The sequence below is a fragment of the Planococcus citri genome, chromosome 2 (genome assembly GCF_950023065.1).
Source record: "Planococcus citri chromosome 2, ihPlaCitr1.1, whole genome shotgun sequence".
In the NCBI taxonomy this organism is placed as follows: domain Eukaryota; kingdom Metazoa; phylum Arthropoda; class Insecta; order Hemiptera; family Pseudococcidae; genus Planococcus; species Planococcus citri.
The window spans coordinates 80,265,455-80,277,916 of record NC_088678.1 but is presented as its reverse complement, the minus strand read 5'-3'; the positions used below and the strand labels follow the sequence as shown (position 1 = coordinate 80,277,916).

The window sequence follows — 12,462 nt, the reverse complement described above, 5'->3', positions numbered from 1 at the left end:
TGTTGTGATGGTTTTCAGAAAGCGATGTATTTTCAATCGTGATATAGTATGACGTGATGGTATAAGTGCCCATGTGGGTGGAATGCGAAAAAAGGTTACATCTTTATGCTTCCTTCGCACAGTAGGTGGCACTTCAGGTGGTGTCCGCGTTTCGCACCCTGTTCCAGCTGTGTATCTGGCAAGATATACCTATACATACATAGATGTACCTAGATAAGCTATTAGTTAACACAATATACAAGGTAGCCTATTGGATTGACGTGATTTATGCGAATGTCGGAAGTTTACCTATACGAAGGATACCGTGAAATTGAGATCACCGCGATGTCGTGTCTAATTTGCCGAAAAGATGTTAAAATAATGATTTACGAGCTCTTCCTGAGTGGTTGGTTGCGTTTAAAATGTGTAGTGTTTGTTGGAAATTGAAAATATGCCAGAGTAGAGTTGATTTTTGAAAAATATTTGGGACAAAATTTGGGATGCTTTGGGTTCAAAAATTGTTATCGGAGATTCATGCACTCGCGAACGAATTCCCTCCCTTCTGAGCAAATCGTTCGCGAACGAATTATTGGCAATTTTTATTGGTAGATTAACGAAGGTTTGATTTTGCCCACAAAAGAATCAACTACACCAGTCTTTTCTTGATACCAATAGATTCGCAATGCAGAGTTTCGTCAACTTCTTTGATCAAATCGTTCGCGAACGAATAATCTTAAAATTCTTACTGATGGATTTTTGAAAAAGTGAAATTTTGCAACGTTCTATTTCACTAGTTTTGATTTGAGAGTGATTCATTCGTTCCCGAATGATTCGTCTTGATCTGAGCAAATCGTTCGCGAACGAATTCAATTCAGTTTTTCATGATAGGATTAAAACAGTAGTTTTGTAATTACGTTATTGGAGATTCATTCACTCGCGAACGACTTTTGCCATCTACTTCGATCAAATCGTTCGCGAACGAATCATCTTCAATTCTCACTAGTGGATTTTTAAAAAAATCAAAATTTTCATCGTTCTACATATTTCACTAGATTTGATTTGAAAGTGATTCATTCGTCCTCGAATGATTCGTTTTGATATGAGCAAATCGTTCGCGAACGAATTGGGTCTTGGTTAGGAGAGTATTATAAACTGTCGAATTTCGGAATGCCATTAATAACTACGAGTAATTCAATTCAACTTTTCGCTGATTTATTCGTTCGCGAACGACTTCATTTTTTTGAGCAAATCGTTCGCGAACGAATTGTCCCAGTTTTTATGATAACATCAACTTTTGAGTTTCGTAATTTCATTGATAATAATTAATAACTGCGAGAAATTCAATTTTTCAGTGAATCATTTGGTGGCGAATGACTCAACTCTTCTGAGCAAATCGTTCGCGAACGAATTCAGTCCAGTTTCAAATTCAAATGCTGGGATTAAAACCGGAAACGTTCCATCGTGGCATTGACAATTTATCAATTTGAGTTTTTGGTGATTCATTCGTTCGCGAACGATTTGTCTTTTCTGTGAGCAAATCGTTCGCGAACGAATTCAGTCTAGCTTTATCAAATTCAAATGCTAGGATTAAAACTGGAAAAGTTTCGTCGTGACATTGACATTTGATTTGAGTTTTCGGTGATTCATTCGTTCGCGAACGAATTATCTTTTCTGTTGGCAGATCGTTCGCGAACGAATCATTCATAATTCTCTATCAATATACTGTTAGAATTTTCATTTTGTTTCGTCGTGTCTGATTTGATTTTCAAATGATTCAGTCGTTCTCAAATAATTCATTATTTCTGAGCAAATCGTTCGCGAACGAATTCAAATCAGTTTTTGATGATACGATTAAAACACTGTACTTTTGTCATTATGTTATTGGAGATTCATTCACTCGCGAACGACTTTTGCCAACTCCTTCGATCAAATCGTTCGCGAACGAATCATCTTCAATTCTTACTAAAGGATTTTTTCAGAAAAATCAAATTTTTCCATGTTCTACATATTTCACTAGATTTGATTTGAAAGTCATCCATTCGTTCTCGAATGATTCGTTTTGATACGAGCAAATCGTTCGCGAACGAATTGGGTCCTGATTTGGAAGATATTATAAACTGTCGAGTTTTGGAATGCCATTGAAAACTACGATTAATTCAATTTTTCGCCAATTTATTCGTTCGCGAACGACTTCACTCTTCAGAGCAAATCGTTCACGAACGAATTTAATCCTCCACCTTCAAATTCAAATGCTAGGATTAAAACTGGAAAAGTTCCGTGGTGTCATTCACATCTAATTCGAGTTTTCGGCGATTCATTCGTTCGCGAACGATTTGTCCTTTCTGTGAGCAAATCGTTCGCGAACGAATCATTCAAAATTATGTATCAGTGGACTGAAAGAACTAGAAGTATCGTTTTGTCTCGTTGTATCAGATTTGATTTTCGAATGATTCGTTCGTTCTCAAATGATTCATCATATTCTCTGAACAAATCGTTCGCAAACGAATCAACTCCATTTTTTTTTTGCAACCAACAGATTAATAATAATTATGATGTCAAGTTTTCACAGCATAATCTTCCTGTATGATTTCATTTATTGGTAATTCAATCATTTGAGATCGATTTTTCTCCCATAATCGAATCGTTCGCGAACGAATCACGTGCAATTCTTATTGGTAGTTTTGAAAAAGTCAAATTCTACAACGTCATATTTCATAGTATTTTATTTAACGGTAATTCGGTCACTTTCGAGTGAATCATCGATTCTGAGCGAATCGTTCGCGAACGAATTGAGTTTAGTTCACGATGATTGGATTCAAACCGGCAAGCTTTCATGTCAGCCTGGCTCTGTACCGAATTCAATCTCGAAGTGATTCATTCGTTTGCGAACGATTCTTTTTTCTCCGAGCAAATCGTTCGCGAACGATTGAACGAATCATTCTGCATTCACAATTTCAACAGGCAGATTAATAAATTATTCGTTTTGATTTGTCGTATCTGTTTTGATTTCCAAGTGATTCAGTCGTTCTTGGGTGATTCATCCTTTCTGAACGAATCGTTCGCGAACGAATTGCGTTTAGTTTATGATGACTAGATTCAAACTGTCAAATTTAGTCGTGTCACCTTCCTCTCCACATAATTTAGTTTTAAAGTGATTCATTCGTTCACGAACGATTTTTTTTCTCTGAGCAAATCATTCGCGAACGATTGAACGAATCACTCACAATTTTTACAGACAGGTAAATGAATTATTCGTTTTAATTCGTCGTGCCTGATTTGATTTCCAAGTGATTCAGTCGTTCTCGTATGATTCATCCTTTCTGAGCGAATCGTTCGCGAACGAATTGCGTATAGTTTATGATGACTGGATTCAAACTGTCAAGTGTGGTAGTGTCACCTTCCTCTCCACCTAATTCAATTTTAAAGTGATTCATTCGTTCGCGAACGATTCTTTTTACTCTGAGCAAATCGTTCGCGAACGATTAAACGACTCATTCACGATTTCAACAGACAGATTAATGAATTATTCGTTTTGATTCGTCGTGCCTGATTTGATTTCCAAGTGATTCAGTCGTTCTCGGGTGATTCATCCTTTCTGAGCGAATCGTTCGCGAACGAAAAATCTTCAATAATTTTTAAAACGAATTAAAAAATGTAACGATTCATCATGAAAAAGGAGAACGAAGAAAAAATTCAGCTCATATTACGAAAAAACGAGCAGAATCAGAACTGACCATGGGTCACGATTCGAATCATTTGTGATTTGAGTCAAACATACAAAAATTAAAGAAAATGACGTGGGATTTTTAGATAAATTCGGAATTATTTTACCCAATTTTGAAGTTATTTCATCAACTCTTTTTAAATTTTCATTTTTCAAAAAATGTACACAGTTTTCCTGATTTTCTTATGTGTCTGGTCATTTTTTTTTCATACCTATCAAGTATGTGCCATATTTGCCAAAATAAACTTTGCTATAATAACCTGCCAATTTTCTGTCATTTATAATGATTTTTCCAACAATTTTCTGGAATTTTTTCAAGTGAGATTTTGTTTTGAATCATGCAATTTTGGCTGATTTTTATTGTTCACCATTTTTTGCATTTTTTTTTCAACTTCAACCAACAATTTGAAGAATTTTTTTCATAGTTTCGTAATATTTTATGAATCTTTTTCCAAAATTTTTCACTTTTTCCAAAGTTGATTTAGCATTCCACCAATTTTTTCTCCCTCTTGAACCATTTTCACGTCAATTGCAAAATATTGAATTCTGACTGGTCTAAATTAATGCAACTTTGATCAACTTTTCGCAGCTTTTGACGTAACGTTTTGAACTTTCCACGAGTTAATAACCTTCTCCAAAACGAGGTCTTTGCAAAGGTATCTCAATCATTTCTATATTCAGTACCAATTCGTTGTAATGACTTTGGGAAAATTCGGTACTTAAACTCAGTCATACTCGTAATAATTATGGATATCTAATCAAAATCACCTGCTGGGACTTTTTTAATCACCCTGTGTACCAATAAATAACACCACGAAGCATTCGTTTACCTCACACTCGACTACACTCGAACAAATACCATCTGTACCTCTTCATCCCTGCTCATTATTTCGGTCAATCGCCCACACCGCACGATTTTCACCAATCAACGAAGAATAGAAATTAATTCGAAATCCAGGCTGTGTGCTGTAGTACCTAACCTACAATCGCATCTATAAATCACAACACTTTGCCACCTCTACCGCCACCACCAACCACCATAATGAAGTCATTAAAGTTGAGCTACGTTATAGCCTCTCCTCGTCTACATAGCGCCAAAAGTTGCACACAACTTGCTCGGTGTGCTCATCATCGAGCACACACAGAACACCGAATGGCGAATAACACGAGTCGACGAGCGGAGAGCTTTCGGCTGAACTTTTGCCGAAAAATGCTAACGGCCGTTTTTCGTTATTATAATACTGCTGTACAACCACCACGTCGAGTCAGTCTGCCTTTTCCACCCAGCCAGCCACATCGACCAAGTATAGCCATTTAGGATGCCGCGAGATTGCCACCCTTCGCACCCTCACTCTACTACGATAGTCAATGTATATTGTACGCTATTATAGTACGTTACGTACATAGGCTGTCGTCAAATTAAACTACTCTCAGATGTCTCATATTTTTCGATATACCTCGTCGGTTCGTCGCTTTAGCATTTCCCTATATACACGCGGCTTATTTGTCCGAAGCTTACGCAAGTACGTACTAAAATCCCAGACAAAAACGTCTCATTTACGTTAGTCGAGTTGGTAAACAGAGAGAGGAAAAAATGTAAATTTTACGTCGTCGTAAAAAAACGAAAAAAAAAGGAAGGAAATACCATCCGAGCACGTTAAAATCGTAATGGCGATTTTTTTTCTCATTTTATTCATAATAGAAGGTTGGTTTAACGAGCTGGTAAAAAGGAATTTGTTCGAAGTGATAATGAGCAAAAACGAAAGCGAAAAGCGATCTGAAGTTTGAGTTGAGACTGAGACTCGAGAATAAAAATTTTAATCAATGATTTAATTTTTTTGTCCAATTGAGAGAAAATCCGTATCGAGTGCTTATTTTAATATTCATGTACATTGTACAACCTACCCAGTATCTCTACTCTATATTGTAGACTATGTATTGAAAAAAAAAATGAATGACAACTTTTTAACATGATGTGTTTTTTATTGCTTTGTTTCAGGTGAGTTGACAAAGACATTCGAGTTGAAATCAGCAATATGTAGACAAGGAGTACAATTTCCCAAGTCTACCTACACAACTCCATATTACACCCTCATTACGCTCATTAAATATGTACTCTTACAACAAACTGTTATTTGATGCTCCACCGACACACCGAATAATCGTACAGAATGTTTGGCAAGTATAAGAGAGACAAATTTTACGTATCGTATGAAACAAACAAACAAACAATCAAAACTAAAGGTAATAATTAAAAAATAATTGCTCGTCGTAGGTACCTACTCAGTACCTACTCACAACATGAGCTCCTCAAGCGTAAGAGTTTTTAGAAAGTTGGAGTTATGAAAATCGATTTTTAAAGTTCGATTAATCGATTTACGATAATAGTCTATTTTTGATCAGAAGGTTTACGCTTAGGACTGCAATATTGATTTTTCATTTCAAATATAAATTCGATCATACAGAATCGAAAATCGCAAATAAATCGATTTCTGAGGTTCAATTACATAATAGATTTTCAATCATGAGCGATTTCATCAAAAAGTCTCATTTTTTGAGCGTGGCGAAAAATTGTTCTTCATTTCAAAATCGATCATACAAAATCGAAAATCGCAAATAAATCGATTTTCAATCATGACCGATTTCATCGAAAAGTCTCATTTTTTTGAGCGTGGCGAAAATTTGTTTTTCATTTCAAGGTCGATCAAACAAAATCGAAAATCGCAAATAAATCGATTTAGGGGTTTGAATAATCGATTTTTAATGAGCAATTTTCCATCGAAAAGTCTAATAATTTTGAAAATGAAAGATTGATTTTTCATAAGAAACACGATCGATCATACGAAATCGAAAATCGATCGATTTTTGGGATTCGATGAATCGATTTTCAATAATGATCAGTTTCTGATCGAAAACCCTATTTTTGAAGTTAACACCATAATTTTTCCTTTTGTATCTGATCGATTATACAAAATCGAAAATCGATAATGAATCGATTTTTGGGTTTGTATAATCGATTTTAATCAGGAGCCATTTTCCACTAAAAAGTCTAGTTTTGAAAATAAAATCCGATTTTTTTTAGTAGAAATCCAATCAATCACAAGAAATCGAAAATCGATCGATTTTTGGGATTCGATGAATCGATTTTCAATAATAATCAATTTCTGATCGGAAAGTCTATTTTTGAAGTTACAAGACCCATTTTGTATCTGATCGATTATACAAAATCGATTTTCATTAATATTCAGTCTATTTTTCAGACAAACCAATTTTTCCATTTTTTATACACATGTACAATTGATCACACAAAATCGAAAATCGCAAATAAATCGATTTTGGGGTATGAATTATTGATTTTCAATCACGATGAGCACTTTCCCATCGATAAAATCCAGTTTTGAACCTAAAAATTGATTTTTCATTCTGAACACGATCGATCATACAGAATCGAGAATTGCAAATGAATCGATTTTGGTGTTTGAATAATCGATTTTCAATCATGAGCAAGTTTTCATCGAAAAAGTCCAGTTTTGAAGCTATCATTGATTTTTCACTTGAAACCTGATCAGTGATCATTCATATGGAATCGAAAATCGATCGATTTTTGGGATTCGATGAATCGATTTTCGATAATAATCAGTTCCTGATCGGAAACTCTATTTTTGAAGGTATCATGTACAACCCATTTTGAATCTGATCGATTATACAACATCGAAAATAAATCGATTATGGGGTTAAAATAATCGATTTTCAATCATGTGCCATTTTCCACCAAACAGTATACTTTTGTAAATAAAATTGATTTTTCATTAGAAACACAATCGATCATACGAAATCGAAAATCGATTGATTTTTGGGATTCGATTAATCGATTTTCAGTAATAATCAGTTTATTTTTCGCAGGCTAAAACTAATTTTTTCATTTTGTACACAATCGATAATCGATCACACAAAATCGAAAATCGCAAATAAATCGATTTTAGGGTATGAATGATCAATTTTCAATCATGAGCCATTTTCCATCAAAAAGTCTACTTTTGAAAATAAAATCGATTTTTCATTAGTAACGCAATAGATCATACGAAATCGAAAATCGATCGATTTTTAGGATTCGATTGATCGGTTTTCAGTAATAATCAGTTTATTTTTCGCAGGCTAAAACTAATTTTTTCATTTTGTACACAATCGATAATCGATCACACAAAATCGAAAATCGCAAATAAATCGATTTTAGGGTATGAATGATCGATTTTCAATCATGAGCCATTTTCCATCAAAAAGTCTACTTTTGAAAATAAAATCGATTTTTCATTAGTAACGCAATAGATCATACGAAATCGAAAATCGATCGATTTTTGGGATTCGATTAATCGATTTTCAGTAATAATCAGTTTATTTTTCGCAGGCTAAAACTAATTTTTTCATATTGTATACAATCGATCATCGATCACACAAAATCGAAGATCGCAAATAAATCGATTTTGGGGTATGAATTATCAATTTTCAATCATGAGCATTTTTCCATAGATAAAATCCAGTTTTGAACCTAAAAATTGATTTTTCATTCTGAACGCGATCGATCATACAGAATCGAAAATCGCAAATAAATAAATCGATTTTGGTGTTTGAACAATCGATTTTCAATCATGGGCAAGTTTCCATCGAAAAAGTCCATTTTTGAAGCTAAAATTAATTTTTCACTTGAAACCTGATTGATCATATGGAATCGATAATCGATCGATTTTTGGGATTCGATGAATCGATTTTCAATAATAATCAGTTTCTGATCGGAAAGTCTATTTGAAGTTACATATGACCCATTCTGTATCTGATCGATTATACTAAATCGAAAATAAATCGATTTTGGGGTTTGAATGATCGATTTTCAATTATGAGCCATTTTCCATCGAAAAGTCTAGATTAGAAAATTTATTTTCCAATAGAAACACAATAACAAAAATCGATCGATTTTTGGGATTCGATTAATCGATTTTCATTAATACTCAGTCTATTTTTCAGGATAAAACTAATTTTTTCATTTTGTAAACAATTGATCACACAAAATCGAAAATCGCAAATAAATCGATTTTGGGGTAAGTATGAATTATCGATTTTTGATCATGAGCACTTTTTCATCAATAAAATCCAGTTTTGAGCCTAAAAATATATTTTTCATTCTGAACACGATCGATCATTACAGAATCGAAAATCGCAAATAAATCGATTTTGATGTTTGAATAATGGATTTTCAATCATGGGCAGTTTCCATCGAAAAAGTCCAGTTTTGAAGCTATAATTGATTTTTCACTTGAAACCTGATCGATCATATGGAATCGAAAATCGATCGATTTTTGAAATTCGATTAATCGATTTTCAATAATGATCATTTTCTGATTCGAAAGTCTATTCTTGAGGCTGTAATTCATTTTTAATTTCTATTTTTCTACTAATTTTTAGCAAAAAATGAAAAGTTTTCGCAATTTTTGCACTTTGGGTGAAAAATGTAAGAATTCGAGTCAATTTTTAGCAAAAAGCAAGCGATTTTTTTTTTTGGAAATTACTGTCAATACAATTTTTGTCGAAGAAGTGTGATTAAAAAAGTGACGAGGGAGGGAAGGGGGTTTGCAAAGTGAGACTGGAGATTTTGGCGAAAAGGCAAGACGTTTTTTCAATTTTTGGCAGCAAAGCAAGACTTTTGAGCAATGTTTGGAAAAAAATAAGACATTCGGAATTTTTTGCAAAAAAGCAACAATTTTAGTAACTTCTGGCAAAAAAAAGGAACTTTGTGGGAATTTAAAAAAGGTACTTTTCAACCTAAAAATGACAGAAATTGCAAAAAAAAAGAGTCGTATTCTTTACTTTAACCATTTTAAATCTTACCTTAGCTCTTTCTCGTTTCCAAGATCAATTTCATCGTGTTTATTTTCATATTTCGGCGTTTCGTACCGCCACGTTCCTGCAAACAGAAAGCAAAAAAAACACATCTCCATTAGTTTTTCCAACCATTATACGAAAGAAAATTTACTCAAGAAGCGTGATAAACGTTCATAAACCGAAAAACTTATTTCTTTTATCGTAATTCGAAAGCGTTTACGCACCAGCATGCATCGCATATAGTATCGCATAGTATCGTATCGTATCGTAAACGATAACGTCACAAAGTTGCTCTCTTTTACGACGCATCTATTAGTAAATTTTATTATCGTATCTTCATCGTACTCGTAAAAAAAAGAAAAGCGCGTGTGTCGCGAAACTCGATACACACGTAAGAAAAACGAGAACCACGAGCTTAAACCTTATCTACGGCGGAAAAAAGTCGAACGAATAAAATTTCCCGGCTTATAGTACTCCTACAGGTGATGCACCATCATACTACATACGAGTACAATAATAAATACTACCAGCTTCGAGAGAAAAAAAATACCTCGAGGTATATGTATAGAGAATCAGCCATATTCGCGTCGTCGTTTTCTATAAATATTCTGCAATCCACTACATTTATATTACGTTTTATATGCACTCGAATAAGCTCGTCTTATTGTTAGAGGAGAGAATCTTTTGTTATTTGATTCTCAAAACGTCGAGTTCTGTAAAAAATATCACGTTTTATTGAATTCGTTCGGGATTTTAACGCGAAATGGAACTCATTTCTATGAATCTATACACGATATCGCTAAAAAAAAAGTGCCTATATAATAAAATTGTACGAGAAGAATTTTAGAATTCGAATGTATTCAACTCTTGAAATTTTCAAAACGCCTTCGTTCAAAATTGAATTCTTGTCAACTCTTTTGATCAAATCGTTCGCGAACGAATCATCTTCGATTCTTGCCAATGGATTTGAAAAAGTCAAATTTTGCCACGTTCTCTTTGACTAAATTTGAACCATTTTCATGTCAATTGCAAAATACTAAATTCTGACTAGAGTCGAAAAATTGTTCATCTCCTTCGACCAATACGAAGGACTACCAAAGATGCAACTAAGACCACAAACTTTCGTTTAAAAAGCTCTCACCCGAAGTCTTTTTCAACGACGATAAAGCGTAGCACTTTTTTTTCTAAAAACTTCTTTAAAATGCCAAGTCAGTTCCGCCGTATAAAATAATGCAATTGCTGCTCTAAAGGAAAGGTGAACTCGAAGGCTACATCTTGGGCTCGTCTTTCTCGGCTCGTTTCATTAAATAACCGCAACGTAGCAGGTATTTGCATTATTACCCTCTCTCAAAGGTGTAGTTTTTCTCTCTAAAAAGTGAACTTTCTTCTTCTTCTTCAAAAAAACTCCTCTCTCAACGGATAAAGGGGGAATAAAACTCTATCCACGTACCGTATACTAGTACTTTTTATACGGATCGAGTTATGCAAAAAAAAAAAAGTGTAACAAAGGGATGAAATACGCAAATTGAAAGTACCGAGCGATACGTGCGTATTTTATTAATAGCGCCAGCGCCGAGCGATCGAGGGGCAAAGTCAGGCTCTCTAAGTTGGTGTATAATTTGATAAATAAGCTCGTTGTAGCCGATTTCATTATACAATTAGAAGCTAAATACGAAGCATGCCGCAGGACCAAGTTGGGGTGGTAGATTCTTCAGATACACACCAGTCTGCGACGACACAGGCATTATCAAATTTATACACGCCGTCGAGTACAGTTGCTATATGGCTTGGCTGCTGCTGCTGGTAGGAGCTGGGCTGTGGTACACGCAGCGAACGCATTCGCATTCGGCACTAAAAACTTACCACATAAAAAGCACCTATATATCGCTAAAAGGGGCATTAAGTTTCATATCGAGTTTTCATCCCCCTTCGCGAACAGCGTACTTTTGCACACGCGGATATAATTCGATGAACTTATCAAAAATAGACAACGAAAGGGTCTTAGGGGATTGATTTGTGGCCGTATCGCCGTCATCCTCAGCTCACAGGGGTTGGGGTTGGGGTTGAAGAAGGAATCCTAACCAAGAGATAAGGATATGATTTGTATACCAACATGTTTCCGCAGTAAAATGTGCACCAGTGTAACCAAAACGAAGGATAAAAGGTGAAGAGGACATACCTGGATATTTTCTATTTCTAACTACCGTTTCATGAAGGAAGTACTCAAAGTACATGGCTCTAATTTCACTGAAAGTCGCGCTTTGATGACCAAAGTTTCCGGTATTTTGAAAATCAATGAATAAAACCACACAAATTAAAAAATATCAATTATTATAAATTAGCTGAACTCGCATAAAAATGAATTAAAACAAAACCTCGTTCGAAAAATTCCAAAAAATTGCTAGAAACCCCATGAAAAATAACAGAAAATTGACAGATAGATTTTATTCTAAAGTTTATTTAGCAAAAATGACACCCACAAAAAAAATTGAACAAACTCATCAAAAAACTAGGAACACCCCCCCCCCCAAAGGTGTTACTTCAGGTGAGAAAATTACGTCACGAAATTTTCAGTCCCCTCGATGAAAAATAAGTGATGTCGAAGAGCCCTCCCCTCCCTCTACCCCATTTTACAAAATACGAAAAAAAATCAATTTTATCCTTGGATTTGGTCTATTTTTATCAGAAAAGCACTGTTTAATGTATTTGATTTGCCCCCTCACCCCTCAACGCTGAAAAAATGAAACTTGGTCCTTCTCCAAGTTTCTAATAATATAGAAAATTTCAAAAATATCGGAAAATTGGCACAAAAACTGAAAGAAATGAAAGAATTTGGGGAGGGGGGGATGAAATAAGTAACAAAGCAAATTTTGTTTTGAAAAAGG

The 12,462-nt window shown here is 34.5% G+C and overlaps 1 protein-coding gene and 1 long non-coding RNA gene across 2 annotated transcripts in view; one reads left to right on the top strand and one right to left on the bottom strand.

Annotated features, from left to right (window-relative positions):
- The window catches only part of LOC135837966 (uncharacterized), an 81,818-nt gene extending 72,026 nt beyond the window's left edge, over positions 1–9,792 (bottom strand). The window contains exon 1 of the long non-coding RNA XR_010557279.1: positions 9,584–9,792. This is a non-coding gene — a long non-coding RNA (uncharacterized LOC135837966). The remainder of the gene's footprint in view (positions 1–9,583) is intronic.
- The window catches only part of LOC135837960 (roundabout homolog 2-like), a 638,803-nt gene that overhangs the window by 72,372 nt on the left and 553,969 nt on the right, over positions 1–12,462 (top strand). The window lies entirely within an intron of this gene.